At 44.7% G+C, this 25323-nt stretch overlaps 1 protein-coding gene across 5 annotated transcripts in view; it reads left to right on the top strand.

Moving 5' to 3' along the window:
* The first annotated feature begins 3565 nt into the window (after positions 1–3565).
* Positions 3566–25323, top strand: part of APBA1 (amyloid beta precursor protein binding family A member 1) — a 216020-nt gene continuing 194262 nt past the window's right edge. The window contains exon 1 of one of the 5 annotated variants that reach the window (XM_070248935.1): positions 3566–3775. The gene's annotated coding sequence lies outside the window, so the exon portion shown is untranslated. Of the gene's footprint in view, positions 3776–4221; positions 4447–25323 lie in introns of those variants that run through there. The other 4 variants (XM_023627241.2, XM_023627237.2, XM_070248936.1 and 1 more) reach the window with 4 other exon arrangements.

Here is a 25323-nt window from a genome sequence, read left to right on the forward strand (position 1 = left end):
TTTCCTGCTCTTTGTGGTACCTAGATCTGGCTCTATTCTCAATGGGCCATGCTGTTTGGGGAGAACTGACCCACCTCTAGAAGTGGGATCCACGCCATTGGCCATGGAGGGGGGTTCATATGGCACCAGAGTGTCTTCCAATGTATCAGATAAACTTAGTCATACTGCAAAGTTTTGGTTGGAATCATTAAAGGGCACAGTGAATGTGATTCAAGAAAAGGAGGAAGGCTGACCTGTTCAGGAAATAGAAAGGAAAACAAGGGGACCTCTCTGATGCCAGGACAGAATTTATGTCCAGAGAATAAGCTGGTGAAATAAGAAGCAACATATAAAAGTAAATGTACTAAAGTTTAGGATACGCACATTTCATAATTGTCACTTTTGCCCATACATTTTATTTTATTTTATTTTATTTATTTTTAAAGATTGGCACCTGAGCTAACAACTCTTGCCAATCTTCTTTTCACTTTTTCTCTTCCCAAAGCCCCCCAGTGCATAGTTGTATATTCTAGTTGTGGTCCCTCTGGTTGTGCTATATGGGACGCTGCCTCAGCATGGCCTAATGAGCAGTGCCACGTCCGCGTCCGGGATCCGAACCGCGCCCAGGATCCCAACCGGCGAAACCTGGGGCTGCTCAGGTGGAGCGCACGAACTTAACCACTCTGCCATGGGGCCGGCCCCTGCTCATACATTTTAAAAGTTGTGACAAAAAATGACAGTATTGTAGATTGGAAAGGTTGCTGGATTACCAAATGTGAGCAGAACTGAAATCCCCAAGTAAAACCTCATTACCGGAAGGTTGTTGAGTGTCCTACATACAACCTCAGCTCCTAAGTTGAAACACAAGGACTGAGAGAGAAAGAAAGTAATCACTAAAGAACCTGAAACCAAGGGAAAGTAACTACTGCTACCAGCAGAGAGAAGCCCAGGTTTGGCTGTCTAGAATCCTACCAAAGGCTGAAAGACATGGTCATACTCTTGTGTAGGCTGAATGAATCGAGTGAATCCTGGAATCTTCAGGTCTTTGCTGACAAAAAGAAACCTGAATGAATAAAAGTTCATGCATCCCCGCCCTCTTACCAAGTGCCAAACAGTGCTCATACCAGTGAGAGATACTTGTAGGCACAGCCAGACTGATGGAGTTTGGGACTCCAGAGATCATACTAAAGGAGCCAGTGGGAGACAAATGAGTTTGCCTCTAATATGAGGTTCTAAATTGGCCTGCACACAGACTTCTGATCCACATGCAATGGTGGACAAGGCTTTAATTTAAACCCAAGTGACTTGGCACAGTGTCTATAGTATTGTCACTCACTACAATGGCTGGCAAGTTGCCAGTATTTTATATACTGCCTTCTGAATAGCAGTTTTGACCCTTATTAAAAGAAGTAGGTGGATACAAATATTTGAAGTGGCTTATAAGAATATCTATAATAAACTACGAAAATGCCAATAGAGCAGGCATAGGAAAAGTATAGAATAGAAAAACAAGACCAAAGGAAAAGCTAAGACATAGACATGAATGTCATATGGGTCCACACATTTACTACAATGACCTGCAAATTTGGGTTTGAGTTTCCTGACAGCCAAGGCACAAAGAGTAACATGCGTACTTAAGACAATGATTGGCACTGTCCATAAGGAATAGGCACGCCTATGTTTTTGTGGGAGGGTGGGAGGAGGAGGAAGGAGGGAATTTTCCAGATATGAATATTTGGTAAATTAGTTTTGGAGGTCCCTAAGCTGCCATTATGACAATTATTATTTTCCTTTATATGGCACTTAATACTTTGCAGAGTAATTTCAACACACTTTCTTTAATCTGCACAAAAACCCTGTGATGCAAGATTTGAGGGGAAGCTATTATTAAAGCAATAATGTGTTTCTCACTCATGCATCAAGGAAGTTAGCTTCACTGGAAACACAACGCAAAAGCAGAAGATAAGCAAAGATCTCTGCGATAACAAACCAAATGGCACCAAGCGTACACACAGAAAAGGGCTTCTCATTCAGAATCTGTATCCCCTTCCTGAACCTGAAATTCTAATAAAATTAATTTCGTTCTAAAACCTCAGCAGATTAGAAGTAACAAAATAGAGACTACTACAGAGGGGTACTCTGAAAGCCCCAAAACTGGTGGGTGTGATAGCAGAGGCATGAACTAAAACCATATAAAAGAGCGGTGAGTGTACAAACTGAAAACCCTAAACACTCACCAAGTAGCATGGGCAAGGATGTGTCATGGCCTCAAAGTCTCTTTTCCCAGGACGCTGACCCTCCATGAATCAGGTGTTCACATAGCTACCTCCCCCATCTTTCAGGAACTGAAATGTTATCACGATCACCAGCTCTCAACTCTTACAGCCTTTCAGTGACCTTGCAAGGCTCATAAGATGAAATCCTTACTGAAAATGGCCCATGAGGTCCTGCAGGTGCCGGCTGCTGCTGGCTGCCTGTCCAGCCCTCTCACATCCCTTCTCACTTCAGCCCCACCTGTGCGGGCTTCTGCCTGGCCGTCTGGCTCTCTACCTGGAAGTCTCTCTCTGCTGCCTCTCCTGGACAACCTGAAGCATCATTTCCTTGGAAAATTTACTTAATCCTGGAGTCTAGATCAGGTTTCCCTGTGAACCCTTAGCCCCTCTGGATTTAAGAAGTGATCACAGTGGCACTTATTAGTCTGATTGTTCAATAGCTGTTTCCTCCAGAGTACTGCGAGCTCTGGGACAACAAGGACTATGCCTTGGAATACATACTGAATACTTACTGAAAAATAAAAAAAGAATATGGAATGCCACAGGACCAGCACGATACATCTTCCTGGTATATAATATTTCAATCTTACTAAAAGATCTTTTTGGGGGAGGGAGAAGCTATTGTTTTCTTTATGAAAGCAAAAAAAAAAAAAAAAGATTCATTGTGGAGTAGAATGCAAAATTCCTATGAATTTTACAGCTAAAACACAAGACTTCAAGAATGCTTCAGGCTACGCCCCCAGATTTTTCTGGAGGCATTGTGCTTAAAATAAGATGGAAATAAGGTTTGGTAAAAGATCCATTTCCCAAGGGATCTGGATAACCAAGGCTCATCTTTATTTCCCTAGGTGAGAATACGTATACGAAGAGGGTTTTGCAAACTATAAGGCTTTGTGCAAATATAACTTATTACTCAGAAATCTGTGTCCCGAAGAGGAGGAATGATTTGGCTCATATCACACTGCCAATTACGGGTGAGGCTGGCGCCAGAACCTAGGTCTCCCGAGGCCTGTCCAGCCCACTGCTTTTCATTAACGCAGAGCACCTGCCACCTGGCCTCTGCCGCACAGGTCCCCTCATCCTTCCCTCTCAGTCATATCCGGGGCTGATGCCCTAAGCTAGGCTCAAATGCACTTTAAGTTCTGATCACCCAGAACTGCGAAGCGGGTGGCAAAACCAAGTCCAGCATTTCCCAGCATCATAATCCAGAGGCTTTCTGCTTTTCCCGCAGGACCAAGGAGTTCCCTGGAGGGCTGCAAACGCGGCCGGCTTCGCTCGGGCCCAATCCAGAGAGGCTCTCCCCCTAGCGGCGAAAACGCAGGACTGCAGCGCGTTCCAGAGACACCGTGAATCTCCCTTTCTGGAGGATTCCTGCGGCCACCAGGCTGAGAAGTGCCGGCAGCATTTAAGGGGCCTGGGAAGCGGGAAAGCTCGGTATTAACTAAAGCAAGAACACACCGCAGGAGCCCACGCGGCCGCCCGGCTACGTGGGCCTGCAGCGTGGCCTGTTCCTGCGCGCAGAGGTTGGCCACAGCTGCTACTTTGGAAACTGGGGACCCCCTTAGACTTCCATCGAGGAGGGTGGAGGTCCTCGTCGGTCCCCTCGGGGATGCAGCCGCAGTTGCCGCTCCAGGCGCCCGGCCCGGAGCGGGAGGAGGGGCCCGCGAGCCCAGGCGGGGCCCGCGCACACCAGGGCTTGCCTGCTTGAGCCAGGGCGCGAGAGGCGGCGAGAAGCACCAGCGCCCCGCACGGCCAACCACACCAGGCTGGCGCGCCCCGGCGAACCGCGGGTGGGGCCCAGCGTCCCGCTGCTTCGGGCTCGCGCGTCGCGCACGCGCCCGGGTGGGCGTGGGAGGCAGAGGCGCTACTAGCGCGGGCGTGTGCGCGCGCGCGCGCCCCGGAGCCCCCTCCCTCGCCAGCCGGCGCGGCTCGGCCCCGGCGCGCGTCACGAGGGGCGGGAGGGTGGGGAGGAGGGGGTGGGGCCGCGGGACCGGAGGGGCCCGAGCGGCGGCTGCGGAGCCGGAGACGGAGCTGGGAGAGGGCGGCTGCGGTCCCGGCGGCGGCGGCGGCGGGAGAAGATGGTGGCGCTGGAGGTAGGAGCGGCCGGAGCGGAGCTTTATTCCCAGGCTTGGCACCAACGCTGTCATTAGCGCCGCCTGCTCCCGCGGGCCCGCGGACCCAGCTGTCAGGCAAGGTACCACCGCCAGGGAGGGGTGGGTGAATGGGGGTGCGTGGAGCTGATGCCACCCCCGACGGAGCCCGAGTCCTCGCCGAAGGGCGCCCCTGGGCTCAAGAGGGGCTGCATGGAACAATAGTGCCGACGAGCGGGGACAGCCGGCGACATCCAGGGGGCAGTGCCTTTAGCCATCGAGCAAACCGGGCGGGGGAAGAGGGCGTTGAGGGTAGGGATGCCTGGTGTCCGGTGCGCTCTGAGATGCCGGGCTGTGGGGGCAGCAGACGGGCCTGATGACAGACATGGCAAGACTGTGTGTGTGTGTAAAAGGTACAGCCAAGGGATGGGGGTGGCGGACCGAAGGTGTTGGGGGATGACATTTCCAGGAATCCCCGCTAGGATCCCTCATCCCTCGGCTGACTCTCCAGGAGAAAGTGTGGTGATGGCAACGATGAGGTGGGCAGGATGCACTTGGTGTGTGAGTGTGGAGGGAGGCAGTGGGGTAGGGACGGATTTGTAAAATCCCATGTGTGTAAGTGTGTGTGTGTACTCGTGTGATTGCATTCACGCTCCCCAAGGTGCACTCCAGACCCAGGGATCTGCTGGTGCCCTGACTTACTGTCACCCGCTGACTGTGGGACCGTGTTTGTTATTTTGACCCTGCAACTCTGAGTGCAGTCTCCGTTCTGCTCCTGCATGTGGATGGCCCGGTGTAGGCATTCTCACTTCCCCTTTCTCTGGCCTCTTGCTGTGCAATGTGGAAGTGTGCATGTAGCTTTGGGCACATGGCAGGGAAATAGGATAATGGTTACTCTTCTTGGCTTGCTGGTGTCCCCGGTTTTGAAGGGAGCTTCCATCCTGTGACACTTCTCTCCTCAGTCCCTGTTCTGTAAGGGGCTTACACGCCCTGACTCTGCAGTTTCTATTGTTTATTTCTTGTCCAACCTGAAGAAGAAGGGTCTTTAATGGCCACCTTCATTTCTCTGTCCCCACAACTTCAAATGTCAACTAGATCTTCTCCTTCCACGTTTAAACCCTGGAAACCTTATGACTGAAGAATGGGTGGTCTTTATGTTGGTTCTTCTAAAATGAACTCCAGAGGTGTGTATAGAGAGATTGGGGGTGGGGGGAGCATTTAAAAAGAAGAAAAAGATCGTACTGAGAAATCTTTGGTACCCCTTTGATCATCGTCACACAGGCAGGGCGTTTTCCTTAGGAAAAGGGATACTTTATTTCTACTGCTGGTGACATCCACTCTCCCGGCTTTCACAATGGCTAGATGGTGCCATGTATCATTCGCGAACTGAAATCCTCTGAGACCCGTGGTGATGGGGTCCCAGGTCAGTGAAGTCTGCTTTCCTAGCCAATGCAGCCTGCTAGTAGGGAATTTGGAACATGTCAGGCTGGCGGTAAGTCACCAGGTGGGAACCCGGACACAGAATTGCATGCAGAGTCTATAGCTGTCTAACTGTCTCTGTGTGATAAAGATCGGCTTGTGTGGGGTTGGGTAGAGAGAGATAGGAAGGGAGATAGCATATTCATGTGTGTGTCCACTGCAGTTTGACTTCCTAGTCCTACATTTCTCCTGCGCTATTTGTAGGAATGAATACGCCTGTACACTTAACATCTTGATACTTCTGTATTAAAATGCTGTGTGACTAGATTAACCTGCTTAGAACGTATTTTAACCACAACACCTTAAATTCTACTGCATTGCCGTCAGAATCCAAACTGGCTGCCCCGGTCCTCTTTGAAAAGCCAGTAGCAGTCATGGCTATACAAGTAAATATACAACACGTTGGCATCAAAGGTTTCTTTCTCAAAAATTTTGTTTTGTTTTGGCAAAGGTTGCATGATACTGTCATTACATTGAAAATAATAAAACTATAGCTATCCACATATGGTTGTTTTCTTCCCATTTATCTTCTCGTAATTAATGATGATATATAGACCAGATGCTCTTCAAGCTGAACTTGAAGTGAATTTCCCCATGTCCTTCAATTTGAGCCTTCTAAAATTTTAATGTGAAGTTGTTGGATCTCATCCAAGATTTAAGGATAGATTTATAAAATGAATTTCGAATCTTAGTTCTTTACTCTCTTGTTAGTTCTGCCAATTTCTTTCTGAGAAAAGTACTTAGGGAATTTAAAAGGCATTCTAAGGGGTTTCAGTTTTTTAAAAAAGAAGTTTTCATTTTTATATTTGCAAGTAAAATCCAGAAATGTAAAGGTCTTACAAGAAAGTTTAAGAATATTAGGAATTACCAAGGTAAATCAACTGTTTAGAAAAGGAAGAATTCTACAACACACAATTGATGACTCAGGAATTAGTGATTTCCTTTCTAATGTAAATGTGGCAATTTTTTAAATGCAAAGCCTAGCTTTTCTAAAGATTTGACTGGTAAGGTTAGTGATACAGCTTGAAGCCTGTAATTTGGTCTGGTAAGTAGTTGTACCTTTTGCAGTAGGCTGCAGTAAGCCATTTGTTTCGTGTGGATGCATTTTCTTCACTTAAAGTAGCATTAATGCTTTTCTTTCCCATTATTGGGTCTCTTAAAGGAGTTTGTTTTTCAGAAGACTTGGAGGTAAAAGACATTTGAATATTGACCTGTGGGGCCAAAAGGAATAAACTGTGATATTGTGGGAAATGGGACTTGTATCCTACAAGAAAGAAGTAATTGTTGCTAAAATTGAGAGAATTTCAAGTACTAAACCCCTAAATTAACCCTTTGGGTTACCATCATTCATTTACAAATGTTCGTTAATTGCCTGCTGCATCTCAGTCATGGTATACCTTTGCATAAGGTTTGGGAAATGTTGGGAGGGCTGGAGATTTGAAGAATAAGGAAACTTAGATCCCACCTAGGGAAAGTGTGTGGCCTGGAAGGAGAGACAGGGCGTGCATGTCACTAACTGTAAAAATGGTGGGAAATGGACAGGTGCCGAAAAAGCTGTATTCCTGCAGTGCTGTGGGAGTTCACAGGATATAAAAATGACTTCCAGTGGAAGAAGAAGGGAAGGTTATGTGGAAGAGAGCATTTCAGCTGGGATTATATAGGTGGCGTCTGGGCTGGCAGGGAAGGGAGGGCACACTTAGCGGAGGAACATAGTACAGCAAAGGCTTGGTGGTGGGAAGTTGTGTGCTTGCACAGACGGCAAAGAAGGGTGGGTTTTGGCTAGAGCTCAGGGAATGCCAAGAGATGTAATGAGAGATAGGGTGAGGGAGGTTCCTTCAGGGTTGTGGAGCAACTTGTCTGCGGATTTTATTTAGTAAATACTAGGGAGCCATGGAAGGTTTCTGAGGAGGAAGGTTGGCAGGTTGAGAACTGTGCTTTAGGGTGAGAATCTTGGAGCATTGTGTTGGACATAAGGAAATGAGAAAAGATTGGCAGTAGGGAGACCAGGTAGATTCTAGTCACATTAAGGATAAGGGGAAGTGAGGCAATGGGGTAGAAGAGAAAGAGACAGACTCAAGAGCCAGGGTGCAGGAATAATCGGAATGCTGAGCAAGGAAGTGAAACGTCATTGTCAGCTTAGGAGATATGTCTGTGTACACGTGCGTGTGTTTACACACTCATCTGTATTGCTAGCCTATGATGTAAACTGTATTCTCACTAGGGATCATGGTCAAAAAAAGTTTAAAAGCCACTGAAACAGAGTGTGATCCACTTTAGGAAAGTCCACTATAAAAATCCCAGTTCATTGAATAGCCACAGGAAGGGGTAATTATTCCGAGGGAGTGGAGTTTCTTTAAATGGCAAGCTCTTCCTCTGCATTTAAAATATGCTTCAATTTACAGGAAAAAAGGATTTATGTACACCTTGCCAAGTATACCTCTTCTTTAAAATAAGGTGTACCTGTCAATGAATACAGAATTGATCTCTAGATACAAAATTTATCAAAAATCAGAAACATAAATGATGACATCGTTCAGAATGATGGCTAATCAAGTCCTGTATGAAATAAAACATTGCTGTATTTTTCATACTAATTAATCCACCCTGGAGCAGAAGAGGAGGGGGCTGGAGAGGAAACTTAGTGGGCAGGGATGGTTTTACCACCTCGACGACCTCCCACCACCACTTTGCATATACAACAATAAGACGAGACTTCTATTCCCCCCCAAATTATATTACCTCTCATATTATTAGGCATTATCAAAATTGCTTTCTTCTGAATGCCAAAAAGCAAAAAGCTTGTTATCTCCAAGATAGTAGGAATTGAAATCAAGCAATTCGTTAATGCTGGATGTGGTTCATTGTCAGAAAAGAGGTTCGGAGAAGGCTGAGGAAGAAGGAAAAAAGAAGTTTCGCTTTGGGCATGACAAGTGTGTGCAAATGAAGGCACTACATTGCAGGTGTAGGTCTTCAGAGAGAGGTTAGAGCTACAAAGAGAGATTTGTAAGTCATCTACTTAGGAGCAATTTTGGCCAGTCTCAGGAATGGCCAATAAAGAAAACAAAGCAAGAAGACGCAAAGGGTAGTAGGGGTAGGGTCCTTTGGGGATGTCCATATGTTGGAAGGGAAAAGAGAAAGAAGAACAATGTTAAATAAGGAGCAGTTGGAGAAAAATGGTAGAAATAGTATGGTGTCATGGAAGCTGAGAAAGGTGAGGGGAGCCACCATCATTCATAGGTCATTCAAACAGCACACCGCACGGGGATAAGGGTGCAACAAAGGAAAAGCCATTGGATTTGACTCCTGGTAGAAGTGGCAGCCAGGCTGCAAGGGCTTGAAGAGTGCGGGTGATGTATATGGAAAGTGGTGAAGACAGACTTCTTTGTTAATAAGTTGGGTGGTGAAGAAGGACAGAGAGTTTGATGCATCAAAGAATGGCATAGTATAGAGAAGATGTCTTTAGTAGCATATAGGAAGACTTGAGCCTGCTTTATAACTGGAGAAGAAGAGTCCATTGAAGGGAAGAGAGATTGGAAATATGGGGGAGGGGCTAAACTGATGGAGTGTAATCTTCAGGAAGATGGGAGTGTACTGGATGGAGGCAAAGGAAGGACTCTTTTGAGACAGAAGCATGGGAATTTTGAAGCGGGATAAAAGGAATTTGGCTACAGTCTTCTAAGTCAAAAGAGAGGTGGGCAGGTTGAGACCATGAGTAAAATAACAAAAACTTGGAGTATGAGCTGTGGAAATGTAGTACTGAGTCAATTAGGGGTGAATAAAAAACTATCACTCAACTATGTGGGCCTCCTGCATTTTGGAGTATGAATTTATAGCGGAACCAATCAGCTCTATGTATTTAGCCAGCCCTGGTAGAAATACTAGCAGGGTCACCCATGATGGACAGGTTTCCATGGGATTTCCAGACTAAGACAGACTAGGAAAAAGGACCTGGCCACTCACTTCTGGGGAAATTATCTGGTACTTCCAAAGCATTATTTGATACAGTGACGAGGATTGTGCAAAAAGACCGGGGAGGGTTCTGCCCTGCAGTACACAGGCTCGCTAGGAGCTGGAATCGACTCAGTGACACAAACAACGAAATTTGAGTTTGACAGCTACTTGTGTATTTTTTGTACTAGTGAGCATTAAATGTTGTTACCGTGGTTCCTCCTTCCTTTAAACTCAATGAAAAGAGAAAAACGTTTACCTTTAAAATTAGCTGAATAAAAGACTCCACTTGAAGTATTTCCTGTGCCTATTCTCTCAGGAATCGCTGACTTTAAAACTCGTAGTAAAATAACGGAAAAAAGCATAAATGTGTTCAAGAAAATGGGGTTTCCCTATCTATAAAGGCAGGATATGGCTTTAAAGTGAAGTGTAAAGTTGATTTTTCACAAGAAAAATCAAATATGGCACCTCACCCAACACTGTACCCATCGAAAGCACTCGATAGATATTTGTTGCATGAATAAATTAATTTTTTATAAGCAAGGTATAATATCTAAGATCGAAAATTTCAGGATTTCTTATTTAGACTGTGGACATTGAATGAGTTGCATTCCATGGCCTATACAAGTTTCTGATAGAATCAACACAATTTTTTAAATTCATACCTGCTACATATGTTGAAGCTTTACAAAAAATTTTTTTTCACAAAATAATTGTGCATGCTTTAGACCCTTGATTTATGGGGCTGTGTCACGATTCCAGACGGGTTTATGGAACTTCAGCTGTGCTGAGGGATGATTTTGAAGTTCTAATGATGAAATCATTTATTCATTCCTTCAGCAAACATTCATTGAACACCTTCTCTGGGCCAGACACTATTTTACATGCAAGGGATACAGTGTGTGTGTGTGCCTGTGTGTGTCCGGGAAAGTTCCTACTATCCTGACCTTCTAGTGGGAGGAGATTTAAAAATAAATAAGCAAATATATAACATGTCAGGTGGTGGTAAGCGCTATGAAGAGTAAAGCAGGGAAGGCAATAGAGCGTGAGAGTGTAGGGGTGCTGCTGTTTTATAGAGGGTGGTCAGGGAAGGCCTTGAGCAGAGTCCTTAAAGAGGTGAAGGAGCGAGCCATGCAGATAATTGGGGGAAGCGCCTTATAAGCAGAGAATATCAAGACGGAGGGGCCTCAGGTGAGAACGTGCTTGGCATGATCAAGGAACAGCAGGGCAGCCTCCTTGGTTTCCTTGCTTCACCTGCACGCATTGTATGAGACCTGATTGATGGAGCAGTCACTTAAGGGACCCCGCAGTGGGGTGCTTTGCCTTTTGGTATTGAATGAGTAGCCCATAAGGCTGTATCATCACATACCATGTTTGGGCTAACCTGAGTGAGAGTTAGTTCTGGGTTTATGAAAAGATGGATGCCCTCAATCAAACATTTAAGTTAGAAAGTTTGAAAAGTGCCTCTGTCTGGGTAGTGATGACATACTAGTCAGCTGGAAGTCGTCTCTCTCTTGGAACTGCCATGTCACTGTTCTGCGGTCTGAATCTTCTTTAGTTACGGGGTTTCTTTTCTTCCTCCATGTTTCATGTCCTGTTCTCAAATGTAAGGTCCTTCAGGCTAGAATGATGTTTTGTTCATCTGGGTATACCGTACGACCCTCAGAAAAACTCTTTGCATTAGTAAGGGGTCATCAGGTAGTTAATGAAAGAAATGGATGAGACATTTCCAAAGGTCTAAGTAATTCAGGTTAAAGAATGAGGGTAAAGCTCTTTTACCTTGATTTCTGCAGACAGCTGTTTTTCTAAGAGGACACAGAATCACCACATGATGCTGAAATAGTTTATGCCTGCAGGCCTGAGACAAGGACTTGGTGCAAATAGTTTATCTGGGAGGCAATCTCAAGAAGCATGAATGAGCGAGTGGAGAAAATGAGACAGGGAAGGAAGGAAAGCCAGTAAGAGGTGGGCTCATGAGCACGCTGCCGTTATGGGCAATGGAGGCTCGGTTCTGCTGGTGTCATGTAGAATGCACTTTATGATGGTCCACCAAGCAGTAGGGAAACTGGGATGTTTATCCACCATTCGATGCTGGGAGCATTAAATCGCCTGTGCTTTAGGGCTACCAATATTAGCCTGAGCAAGCTTCGGAGGCACCGGAGAAAGCCATTGGGTAGATGAGCAGAGAGGCAGTGTGGGCTGGAGGTTGGAAAGCTGTCGGTGTGCAGGGGAACTGTCCATCAGAGCTACAGGAGAACTCAGAAGTGGGCTGAGGGGACACGGGGCAGTATCAACAGCCTCCGTTCCACATGGCAAAGAGATCTCATAAGGAATTTTTTAACAGATCAGAATTGGTTTGATAGCAGTTATTGGTATTTTAATTTAGGGATTTTAATGTATTACAACAGCTACCTGTGGTTCAGTTCACTCAGAAGCCAACTATTGACAGCCTTCAGCTGGGATGCAGATTACCGTATATGCCCATGTATAAGGTATCCTTGCTTATACACTAGTCCTCAATTTTCCAATGAGATGGTTTTAAAAAAGGCTTTACATCAACTTGAATATGCACATTTTAAGGATATAGATAAAGAGTGAAATTTCTACCTATATTTAATTAGTGGTATAAAATTAAAATCACATATAAAATCAATTATATAAAATAATTTAGAAATATGATATCCTGCTTTCACATTTTGTGATGTCATTTATTCAAAAGTTGCACATGTTTCTTTGACTTAAGAGTCTTTTTCATCGTTAGGTCACTTTTGGCATATTCATTTTTGTCTAACTAGTTTGAAATATAGTACTTCTTGAATTTCTTTTTTCTTTTTTTTTTTTTGTCAGGCAGCTTGGTCCTGAGCTGACACCTGTTGCCAATCTTCCTCTTTTTGCTTGAGAAAAAGTGGCCCTGAGCTAACATCTGTGCCAGTCTTCCTCTGTTTTGTACGTGGGACGCCCCCACAGAATGGCTTGATGAACTATATGTAAGTCCATGCCTGGGATCCGAACCCGCAAACGCCAGGTCACTGAAGTGGAGCACATGAACTCAACCACTACACCACCGGGCCAGCCCCTTGAATTTCTGTCTGATGCTGCCACTACAGACTTTATTCCAAGCCCTGTATGCTCATTCACATATCATAAGAACATTTGTTTTTTTCCTTTCTTCCTAAAGATGTATATTCATGATCTCTACAACCTAGCACTTCTGAGTGAGTTGTATGGGGACATCCAATACAGGCAATTGTGGAGGAATATTTACTTAAATTGGTGTTAAAATCTTGGCCTCTTTTCATTCATTTATCCATTCTGTTTCAATCATGTGACCTCCATAAGCGTCCCTATCTGGTATTGATTGTGGTTGTTTCAGGCTGTCTTCTCCAGATAGTTCTCAAGTAACCTTTGAAACATACCTCCCCTTCTCATGAAATTGTCAGTCTTACAAGGTAACATGTTTCTGACTTGGTTTCTCCCTTTAAAATCAGTTGCCATCACCTCCAGCATTAATGAATTAATTGCTTGATATCAATTCCTTTATTCTTGGAGATAATAGACTTTTTGGCATTCAGAAGTCACTGAGAGAATGCCTCATACTTTGGGAGACTTTATATGGATTCAACCATGAGGCGACTTTCTCTTTTCTGAAATATAATTTTGGGGGCAGTAGAAGTCTTGTCTTGACTTTGTATATGCAAAGTGGTGGTGGGAGGTCGTCAAGGTGTGGAGGTGGTGAAACCATCCCTGCCCACTAAGTTTCCTCTCCAACCCCTCCTCTTCTGCTCCAGGGTGGATTAATTAGTATGAAAAATACAGCAATGTTTTATTTCATAAAGGACTTGATTAGCCATCATTCTGAACGATGTCATCATTTATGTTTCTGATTTTTGATAAATTTTGTATCTAGAGATCAATTCTGTATTCATTGACAGGTACACCTTATTTTAAAGAAGAGGTATACTTGGCAAGGTGTACATAAATCCTTTTTTCCTGTAAATTGTAGCATATTTTAAATGCAGAGGAAGAGCTTGCCATTTAAAGAAACTCCACTCCCTGGGAATAATTACCCCTTCCCGTGGCTATTCAATGAACCGGGATTTTAACTTTCCTAAAGTGGATCACACTCTGTTTCGGTGGCTTTTCTTTTTTTTTTTTTTTTATGAGGATGATTGGCCAGGAGCTAACATCTGTTGCCAGTCTTCCTCTATTTTTCATGTGGGACGCTGCCATAGCATAGATTGATGAGCAGCGTGCAGGTCCCTGCCTGGGATCCGAACCTGCAAAACCGGGGCCACAAAAGCAGAGTGCATGAATCGATGGCTTTTAAACTTTTTTTGACCATGATCCCTCATGTGGATAAAGTTTACATCATAGCTTAGCAATATAGATGAGTGTGTGTAAATATGCACACATGCACAGACACACACACAAATGTATCACTGAAACAGAAGTTTTACTCAACAATACTGATCCTTTATTATGTGTAATACACTCTGATATTTTCTATTCTATTCTGTATGATTGCCAACCCGCTAAACTGATTTCAGCACTAATGGGTCCTGATGTGCTGTTTAAAAAACACTGTTCTATTATATTACCTCCATCAAAAGAGTGCTTATTTTCTTATAGTATGAAATAATTTCATGTCAGAGTTTTGGGTTTTTTTTCATTTGTTTCAGATCATTTGGATATTTGGTAGTGTGGGTGTATGATGTCACAATAATCCCAAAGGGAAACTAATTTTGAGTAGATATTTTATTTCCAAAAGAAGAAATTATTAGTGTGGAAAATGGAAAGTGGAGTAAGATGAATGGATTGGTTCTTAAATCTAGTAGCTTTCCTGGGCGGTGTAAACCGTGCCCAGCCAGTGGGCCCCGACCTGCACTGCTTCCTCACTGGTCTGGCTGATCTCTCCCCACTGTCCTTTCCTGCCCATCTCCCTTCCTGCCTCTTTCCCAAGGCGCCGCCCCCAAACGCTGGGAGTTCTAACTGTTCAGTTCAATTACTTAATTCTCAATTTCAACCTAATATATTTCTTCCAGATGTTAAACTGGTTTTTACACCCACTTCTTTTCCAAATAACTTGAAAATGCAAGATTTTTTTTTTTTCCTGAGCTCATACCTAGGGGACTTTTGTCCTAGAGGAGCTAGGATTTGTTCCACAGATGGAGTGTTTCCATAGTGTTAGGTACTACGAAAGTCTAACCTAGTCTTATGTTCAGGTGTTATTGCATCCTTTGTGGCTCTCTGGTCGTCTAATGTAAGTACATATGAATTCCTATTGTAAAAGCTCAGCAGGCTCCCCATCCAGTGAATGAAAACAAGTTAACATTACGACTATGGTGTGCCAGGCATTGTGCTAAGTACTATACACTGTTAACTGATTCGCTTCTCCGCGTGATCTCATTTACTCTTCACAACCACATCAGGTGAGGACTTACATTGTGGACAGGACTTTGAGGCTCTCAGAGGTTCCCTTAGTGACTAAAGGACAGGGCTGGGGGGCTCACCCCTGGTCTGGGGATAGGAAACTTCCCCAGCAGCTCCCGAGGTCTCCTTTGTCTTGGGGCCCAGCAGCCCCCGACCCCACCTGCCCAGCTGGACTCCCCGTGTATGATGCCCTCATCTCACATGGGAGGGCTGTGTGTGTGTGTGTGTGTGTGTGTGTGTGTGTGTGTGTAGCTGTTGTACCACTCCAGTCTTGGCACCACGGGGTAGAAAGGGTCAGGACAGGCTTAATCGAGTGCTCCCATTGATTAGCCACCATTGCATGAGTCCCTAGATGGGGCTGATCCTCAGCTGCCCCAGCTGTAAAAGGGGGAATGGTGAAACTGCCCTTCCTATCTCTTCACTCCAAGGCCTCTGGGAGGGTCAGTGAGATAGAAGGGGCTATGGAAAAGTCGGGTGGATGTCACCCTGCCTTATAATGACCTTGGGCAGAAGTGACATCTCCTTCCTCTAAAGTAGGGGTTGGCAAGCTTTTTCTGTATAGGGCCAGATAGTACATAGGTTTTGCAGGCCATAAGGATCTCTGTTGTAGCTTCTCAGCTCTGCTGTTGTAGTGCCAAAGCAGCCCTAGACAATATGTAAGCCAAAGAGTGTGGCTGCATTCCAGTCAAACTATTTATGGACACTGAAATTTGAATTTCATATCATCTTCACATCTCACAAAATTTGGATTCCCCTTTTGATTTTTTTTTTTTTTTGAGGAAGATTAGCCCTGAGCTAACATCAGCCACCAATCCTCCACTTTTTGCTGAGGAAGATTGGCCCTGAGCTACCATCTGTGCCCATCTTCCTCTATTTTGTATGTGGGACGCCTGCCACAGCATGGCTTGACAAGTGGTGCTAGGTCTGTGCCTGGGATCCGAACCAGCAAACCCTGGGCTGCCGAAGCAGAGTGCCCGAACTTAAACACCATGCCTCTGGGCCAGCCCCTCCCCTTTTGATTTTTTTTCCCAACCATCTACAAATGTGAAAACCATTTTAAAGTCTCGGGCAGTGGAAACACAGGCAGCGGTCCGGTTTTGTCCCATGGGACTTAGTGTGCTGCATCCTGGTGTGCACAATCACAGCACTCGGTCCCACTTCTTAGCCAGCCGCTGCCATTCACTTTGGACCACAGCAGTGCATGTTCACTTTGCTCCGTCTTTCTATTGTCCTCCCTTCCAAAATACACACCCACCCACTGACATTTTTCATCTCCTTTGGCACTGGGAAAGATAAAGCAGATAGATAGCATGCACATACGCACACACATATATAGTTTATTCTGAGTACATGTTGAATAACTAGGGACGAGCAAATCTGTTGTTTTGCTGTGTATCTTTATTTTTCCATCTTTAAAAGACGTTCTACCTATCCTCTAGTAAACCTTTGATAACGATTGAGTCAACTTCTGTAATTAAATTTATGGGTTTTAAGGTTCATGTCTTAAAGGTTTTTTTTTTCCCCATGCTATTAACCATAAAAGGAAAAGAATGTCAGGGAAGATAGAAGGGAAAAACAAACAGACAAAACAAAACCAACATTTCAGCATAAAAAGGGCTTCTTACAGAATAAAGTGGCCAGACGTTTAGCTTTGGTCCCTTGGGCTTTCTGTCCCTGGAGGGAGCTCTGGGGGCTGAAGTGCTTGTGTCTCAGCTGCCAGCAGCTCTGCCTTTTGCTTTGCTTTCCCCCAAATTTAACTCGGGGCCAGAACCTTGTGCATTTGGCTGTAAGTCAAGAGGACCTGGTGGAATGTGCTTTCTCTTTTCATCTGTGTCTCCCCAACGTGTGCCAAGGAATCCTGCGCATCTCTGAACAGCCAAGCCTTGAACACTGCTCCCATTTTACGTAAAGTATAAGCCCGGGAGTGAAATTATGAGGAAATATGTAAATTTAAGTTTTTCCTCTCAAAATGAGGTGGGCAGAAACAGGGTGGTGGAATTATAAGTGTGTGCATGTCTGTTATTTTTCCAAATATACTGTGATGAACATGTTGCTCTGTGAGGAAATTATATAGGTGCGTGTGCATGTGTGTGTTTTGAAGGGTTAGGAGGAAAGGAATATGCTAGAAAATTGGAACCCAAATCATTAGTAGTATGTACACCTTATTAAAATTTTTTAAGGAAAGGAATAATTGTCAGCTTTCGAATAAGCACTTAACTTTTTTAGTCTGCCAAAATATATTGATTCACTGTAGCCTGGAAAAGGATCTACGGCTGGTGTAAAATAAATTATAAAGTGTGCTTTCAACTTGGCATAAATTGTTCCTGCTCTGGTGGATGATGTCTCGCCTTGAAGACAGAATGTTAAGCCGTCGTTAGAAGTGCATGTTATGTTTAAGTCAGGTGAGATATCTGAAGTCTGCCTGGGGAAGAAGGGAGGCTGAGGGGCTGGCAGTTTGTTCCCGTTAAGTCTCAGCTGCTCCAGGTGAGACGCAACATACTACTTACTGGCCGTGCAGAGGCTCTTTTCAAAATTACTCTTAATGGATGGAGGCAGTGGGGCGGGGTGTGGGGTGGCTTACCAGAGAACTGCAAGGTGGTGAGGAGGTAATTATCCATCTGTCTGCAGTTTCTTTTGTAGAATGAGGCTCCCTTGATGAAGTAAAGGGACTGTGCTTATGAAGGCGGATGATTAAGGTTTCATTCATTATGTTATCTGCACCGTGAATCTTTCCTTTTCTTCTTTCTGAGGGTACTTTTTCCCTTTCTTCCCACCCCCTCCTCTTTCTTCCACTTGGGGAATTACAGTGGGCTTGTTTACATCTCGTGGCTTATAGGGGTTGCTCCCTTCCATACTGGAGGTTTTCGGCAAATGTCTGGTTATTGTTGATTGTCCGTTCGCAGGGAGGCTGTGACCCTGAAGCTGGCCAGAGGTCTGTATTAGTCAGCAGGGTTCGTAGAGGTCTTCCCTTGGGTTCCCCAGAACAGACCCTGAGAAGAGGGTTGGTGTGTGTGGGTATCGCTTTAAGGAGATGCTCCTGGGCAGCAGTCAAACAAGGGTGTGCTCTCAAGGTCCTGACGGTCGGTCGGGGAGCTCAGGAGTGGGGGTCGGCCTCAGGGTTGTCCCCACTGGAGTCAGTGAGGTTGGTGGTTCATACTCCATACCTGTCAGTCATTGGGTCAGGGCTGCAGGGTGAAAGGGTTCTGTGGGGGAAGGGGACATAAATTCTCAGGTATTTCTGGCTCTTCACATGAAAGGGCAAAGCTAGTGCAGTCCTGAAAAGAGCCATAGTGCTAGCTGTTGGCCAGGTGAGGATCTGGGCAGGACCCCAGCTTTGTCCACCAGCAGACCCAGGGTCTTCTGTTTGGGGTGGTCAGGCAGGGAGCCATTCTGTTGCTTCATTGGGAATCCCCAGATGCCAGACTTTTTCCTGAGAAGTAGCTGTTGGCCCCTGGTGATATTTGTGTGTTTCATGGAACAGAGGGCTGGGATCCAACTGTCTGGTTACAGTGACGCTCCTGTTTCCAGCGCCTCCTCAACCCTCTCCTTCGCTGGGCCTGCATCCCTGGGTTCTACGCTCCAGTCAGTTCCAAAGACATGTTTTGAAATCTCCTGTTTGTGCATATTCTCTCTCATTCTCTTTGTGGACTTATACCTTATCTATGCCTTTATACTCACTTAAGTGGAGTCTTGAGAGGAAAGGATAAAAATACGTGTGGTCCAATCTGCCACCTTTAACCAGGAGCCGCTCTACACAAAAGCTAAAGTAGAAACTTGGAATGAATTCACACACACACACACAACATGCTTCAACATTTGTGTTCCTGCAACTTCATAGAAATAGACTAATAGTTGGGAATTAGCTATCAAGTATTATCTAGCAAAGTGCTATATTAGCCAAAAGGAATAGTTAGAATCTGTTAACGACTGTTAGCTGGATAATGTGAACCAGTGGCTACTGTTGATATCTTTGAGCTGAGCAAGGGGATTTCTGGCTTCCCCAGCATTTTTGGACCGTAACACCAGACACAAGTCAGTAAACTGCTGATGTCAGCATGAACCATGGTTCCCATGTTGTCACATCAGAGTTAATCTTGGCAATTAACTAGTAAACAGAAACCTAAATAATAACTTCGGCAGGCTCCAAGAACACTATCTTGTTGTTCAGGGAGTCTCAGATTAAAGAAACTGCCCTCTGTGTGTAGCAGGTTTACTGAATGAGCTAGGCTCTGTAGGATGCAGATGGCAACTATCTCTACTTCTCTCGTGGCTCCTTGGTACCCACTTAACAGACGTGTCTTCTCTTCCCCATTGGGATAAAATCTTGAGTAGGTCCCTTAGGTTTCCCAGTTACTTTTAAGTGGTGAAAAGTTAAATCCAGTCTATTAATCACATAGTGCAGTCCAGTGTCATAATGAAAATTACAAACTCCTGCCTCATTTTTTATTTTTAAAAAATACAGGGGCTGGCCCGATGGCACAGCAGTTAAATTCGCACGTTCTGCTTTGGCGGCCCAGGGTTCGCCAGTTTGGATCCTGGGTGTGGACATGGCACTGCTTGGCACGCCATGCTGTGGTAGGCATCCCACATATAAAGTAGAGGAAGATGGGCACAGATGTTAGCTCAGGGCCAGTCTTCCTCAGCAAAAAGAGAAGGATTGGCAGCAGATGTTAGCTCAGGGCTAATCTTCCTCAAAAGCAAACAAAAAAATGCAATGTAACTTGAACACAGTAAAGAGCAAAAATCTCAAGTGCCAGTTTGTTGAATTTTCACATATTCAAAATCCCATATAACTAGCAGTTAGATCAAGATATAGAACATTTCCTGCCTCACCTGCTGGCTCCCCGATACCCTTTCCCAGTCGACATCAACCAGCACCCCAAGGGTGACCACTACTCTGATCTCTATCACCATAGAGCAGTTTGCCTCTTTTTAACTTCTTATAAATGGGATCATACAGTATATAACCTTTTGCGTCTGACTTCTTTGTTCAATATTATTTTAGAGATTCATCCGTGTTGTAGTATGAATCTGTAGTTCTTTCCTTTTGATTGCTGTTTGGTCAACCACAGGGTGAATATTCTGAGTTTATCCATCCTTCTGTGGAAGGACAGTTGTGTTGTTTCATTGTGAACATTTTTGTACATTTACTTTGGTGCACATATGCACTCATTTCTGTAAGAGTGGAATTACTTAGTCGTAGGATCGGTGTATGTTTAGGTTTAAAGATATTGCCTGTTTTCCAAAGTGGTTGTACCTACTGACACTCCCAATAGCAGTTTATAGAAGTTGTGGTTGGTTCCATATCCTCGTCTGCACCTGGTACCATGCCCTTCCTTTAGCTTGAGCCATTTTGGTAAGTGTGTATTGGTATTAAACATGTCTAATTTTAAATTTTCACCTCCTCCAGCTCAAGCAGGCTGCTTCTGTGGAGCCCACATTATGACCACAGGAAACACACACCCTTTCCATTTGCAGTACACAACCCTCTCTCTCTTTGTCCTGCTAACCCTAACTAGCTCTTAGACTTCTCACAGCATGAGTCAGACACTGGCACCTGGGTCCCATAAACTCCAGAGGACCTGTGCCCAGCTCCTGGAGTTTCTCTTGAAGCCTTCTTTACGCAGTGTGTCAGTCTGCTAGGGCTGCCATGACAGAATACCATAGACTGAGTGGCTCAACCAGCAAAAATTTGTTTTCCCACAGTTCTGAAGGCTGGAAGTCCAAGATCAAGGTGTCAGCAGGTTTGGTTTCTCCTGAGGCCTCTCTCCTTGCCTTGTAGACAGCTGCCTAATCACTGTGACCTCATGTGTTCTTTTCTCACGCATGCGCATTCTGGATGTCTCTTCCTGTTCTTATAAGGACACCAGTCATATTGGATCAGGGCCCCACTTCATTTAACCTTAATTGCCCCTTTAAAGGCCCTGTCTCCAAATACAGCCACATTGGGGATTAGGGCTTCAGCATATGAACTTGGGTGGGTGAGGAGTACAGTTCGGTCCCTAACACTTGGATTGGTGTCTGTGTCGGGAGAGCATTCTGCCAACTCTCCAGCAACACTTGAAGTACTCAAACGGCACTCAGTTTTGGTAAAGTACAATCAGTCATGATTTAAACTACTAGTTGGGAAGGTTCTTTTTTTGTCATAATAGAAGTAAAACACATACAGTAAAGTGCACAAAGAACACACATCTTCAGTGTTCAGTTTGACGAATTTTGCATATGTGGAAACCTGTGTAACCATGACGCAAATCAGGATATAGGACATTGCCAGCACCCCACAGATTCCCTCATACGACTTCCCCATCTGTACCTGTTCCCTCTCCCCTGAGGTAACCACTGTTGTCACTTCTGTCATCGTTTATCAGGTTTGATGATTCATGAACTTTATATGAAGAGAATCACATATGTACTTTTTTTCATCCAGATTCTTTTACTTGGCATAATATCTGTGAAATATATCTATGTTGTGATGTGCGTCAGTAGTTTGTTCTTCTCGTTGCTGTGTGGTATTCAACTGTAAAAATACATAATGATTTGTTTATCCATTCTCCTGTTGATGGACATCTGAGTGTTTCAGTTTTTGGCTCTATGAACAAAGCTGCTATGAACATTCTTGTATTTGTCTTTCTGTCTTCATTCATGTTTTTTCGGTATATATTTAGAAGTGGGATTCCTTGGTCATAGGGGAGGTCTAGGTGGAAACATTTCAATCAATCGTTTTTATAAGAAGTACCTTTCTGTTTGGTGTAATCCTAACATATACTCTTCACAACTCAAGGATGGATGTGGGTGTACGTGCTCGGCTTTAAGGCAGAGATGTGTTTTGTTGATTTTTTTCTGATTAATTTTATTGTCTAGCTCAGTTAACTGAATGTAATTTTGATATTTTATATTTCAGAGGTAAATGAGGCATATGCTTGTGAGTTCACTGGATACTGAACAGGTTATTCATGCATATTCGAGGAATGTTTTTGTCACACTCTGTTAAGAAGCCAACAACCATCCACTAACAGGCATTGTGTTTATTTTATTTGAATCAACAAGGTTATGCATTGAGAATATTTTCATTAAAAATAGTTTTATGTACAACAAAACAAGCTAGCACATATTTTAATTTAACATTTTAGTTTTAAACATTCATTGAGTCCCATGCTAGCCAAAATATACCAGTTTTAGCTAGAATACTGCAAAGCAACTTTAAAAAACACCTAGTAATAATAAAATGGCATTTATGTATTGCTCACTATAGGTAACCTAAAACACTGCTCAAAGCACTAAACATACACTCATTCATTTAATCCTCACAACAACCCTATAAGGTATGCTATTATTGTCCTCATTTTACAGATGAGGACACTGAGGCACAGAGAGGTCAAGTGACTTGCCCAAGATCATGCAGCCAGTAGGTAGCCAGGGTCCAGAGTCTGTGCACATACAACCACTAGACCTGCTGCCTTTCAACTCAGTCTCTCGTCCTTCTATTTATGCATGGGGAGGGGGCTGAGGGAAAGAGCATTCCTGCTTTTTCAATTCCTAGATGTGTTCTCAGTTTGGATTGAAGCTGTGGCAGTTAAAATCTTTATTATTACTTTAACAGATTCCATTAATCAGATACCTAACGATGCCAACCTGCTGTCACTATCTTAAAAAAATCACCTTAAAAGAATATGTCCCTCTCTCCTTTTTAAGCCCTGAAGTCATATTGGGGAGATCTGTGGGGCGAGGGGAGACTGCATGTTCTTACAGATCCTCCGAGGCCCTGAAAAACCAGCCCTTGTCTGGCACGAGGGTGATGCTGAGTGAGATGGGCCTTCACCACCAAGACCTGAGCACAGCTCCTTTCTCCGCATTCACCTTGGGTGCGTTCATTCTACATGCATTTGCTGTGTGTCGACAGTGCGCCCACCCTGTGCAAGGCCCTGGGGGTTGACGGGAGTGGAGCCCACGTGGCCCCTTTCCTCAGGAGACAGACACTCACACAAACCGCACAAATGTCATTGTTGTCATTACAACTGCTAAGTGCCATGAAGAAAAGTGAGGGTGCTTGCGTGTGATGGGGAGACCTGATCCTGTTGGGGTCACCCAGGAAGGGCTCCTCTGGGGGAAGTAACTGAGGTGGGCTGGAGGAAGGAACTCTGGGCAGAAGGAAGAGGGTGCCTCAAGGCCCTGGGAAAGGGAGGGTGTCTGGAGGGGACAGTGGGGGTCAGCTGGCTGGACACGTAGCCAGGACCAGGTCAGGCAGGAGCTCCAGGCCGCTCTTAATTCTGAGGACAATAGCAAGCCATTTTCACGTTTTGAATAAAGAGAAGACATGATCAGATTTGTGCTTTGCTATGACACTAGATTGGAAAGAGGGCCGAAAGGAAAGCACATTTGTAAGCATGGTGCAGAATGGAAAGTGATTCCCATGAAGCCCCTTATAAAACTCCAGTAGGGAGGTGGTGATCTGAGATACCGCTGGCAGAAGAGCTGGGAGAAGTGGACAGACAGGAACGACATTTAGCAGGTAGAGTCATCAGGACTTGGGGATGGCTTGATGTGGGCGGGGAGGAAATGACAGGCATCATGGCTGACTCCAGGGTTTTGTTCTGTGCTGCTGGAGGGTTGGGGTTTTCAGTCACTGACATGAGGGATGGGAAATGGAAGAGGACTCTGTTGGGTGCATGGGCAGGGAGTGGAGAAGACTCTCACCTTAAGGTGTCTGTGAGGCCTACAAGGAGGGGCATATGGTGGATGCTGAGATACAGGAGTCTAGAACTTGAAGGGGAGGTCTGGACTAGAGATTATGCTCATCGAGCATCATAGCTTTAGAAATTAGATTCATGCATCCATAGGGATGCCTTGATTTGGTAGATCAAGTGCTTTAGAAAGGCAGCGTGGATGAGCAACAGAGCAGAGAACCAGGAGCTAGACTAGTTGAACTGCCCTTTCTCAAAGCTTCAGACCTCTCGTCTACATCTGGAGTCCTAAATCCATAGAGCTCTCCATTAGCCTGGGTGGTCCCTGCTCTTAAAGTGAAAACCTCTCTGTGGCTTTAAAAATAATTTTTACCCACCGTAAAATGGACAGATAGGTTGAAAACAGAAATGGCTGAGCAGATATGGTTTTACCAATTTGTAAGCATTTGATCAGTTTGCTTTAAAATAGGTGAATGGTTTGTGTAAAATGTTTATGAACATGTTTACATGTAAGCTTGGTTAAGAGTAAAGTTTATAATGTCAACTGCTGAGTAATTGGAAAAGTTATCTCTTTGTCCTGGACTTTAGGGGTCTTAGTGCCGCTTATTCAAGTGCTCCTTGTATTTATTGTGAGGTTAAACCCGTTTATGGATTCCGACCTGGTCTCCTAACCTTGTTCTCATCTCTCTTGAGATTTCCCCCAAGGGCACTGCTCTTGGTGAGAAACGGTGAGGCCAAGGGTCTAGCGGCTGGACTGTGAGGAGCCAGCACCGAGGACTGTTAACCATGCTCTTCACTTCTTGGCCGATGACTAGCCCTTCACCTGTCCAGACATGGTAAACAAGGACATCCAAGGTGCCTTCCAGCTCTGACCCAGGGCTGCTGAATTCAGCCTATGCCAGGGCCAGCAGTGTGGCCCAGCCTGGGCAGCAACAGCCAAAACTCTCCGGCCATGCAGTCTTGGCCTTCCAGCCCTGTCATTGTCACCCCCATGTTCCTACTCCCGGAGAGGCCAGCACCAAAACCCTGCTCAACAGTCTGCCCATGTTATTAAAAAGGACCTATCACGAGCTTCACTGGTCATTAAGCACCTTTTGCTTGATTTCCTAGAAAACAATGCTGTCAGAAACATGTTATCTGAAGATCTCCAGATACTCAATTGTATCTTTGTATTCTTGTGTGCTCAGGTCTTTATATTTTGATGGCGTGCATTCTGGAGCATTAAGGAAGCAACTTCTAAGGCTTGATTGTTTGAGGCTAGCTTTTCTGTTTAATGACAGGCGTATCTTACACGGTTGCTTTCGTGACCTTGAATGATAACTTAAGAATAAATTTGAGGAAAATGTTGTCAGGAAACCTGGGAACGAAGTGATTGACTTTGCTTATTGTCTACTCTGAAAGCTGTCAGATAGAGATTAGGTGTAGTATTTGGAATTTGGCTGG

Source organism: Equus caballus, chromosome 23, assembly GCF_041296265.1.
Source record: "Equus caballus isolate H_3958 breed thoroughbred chromosome 23, TB-T2T, whole genome shotgun sequence".
Classification (NCBI taxonomy): Eukaryota; Metazoa; Chordata; class Mammalia; order Perissodactyla; family Equidae; genus Equus; species Equus caballus.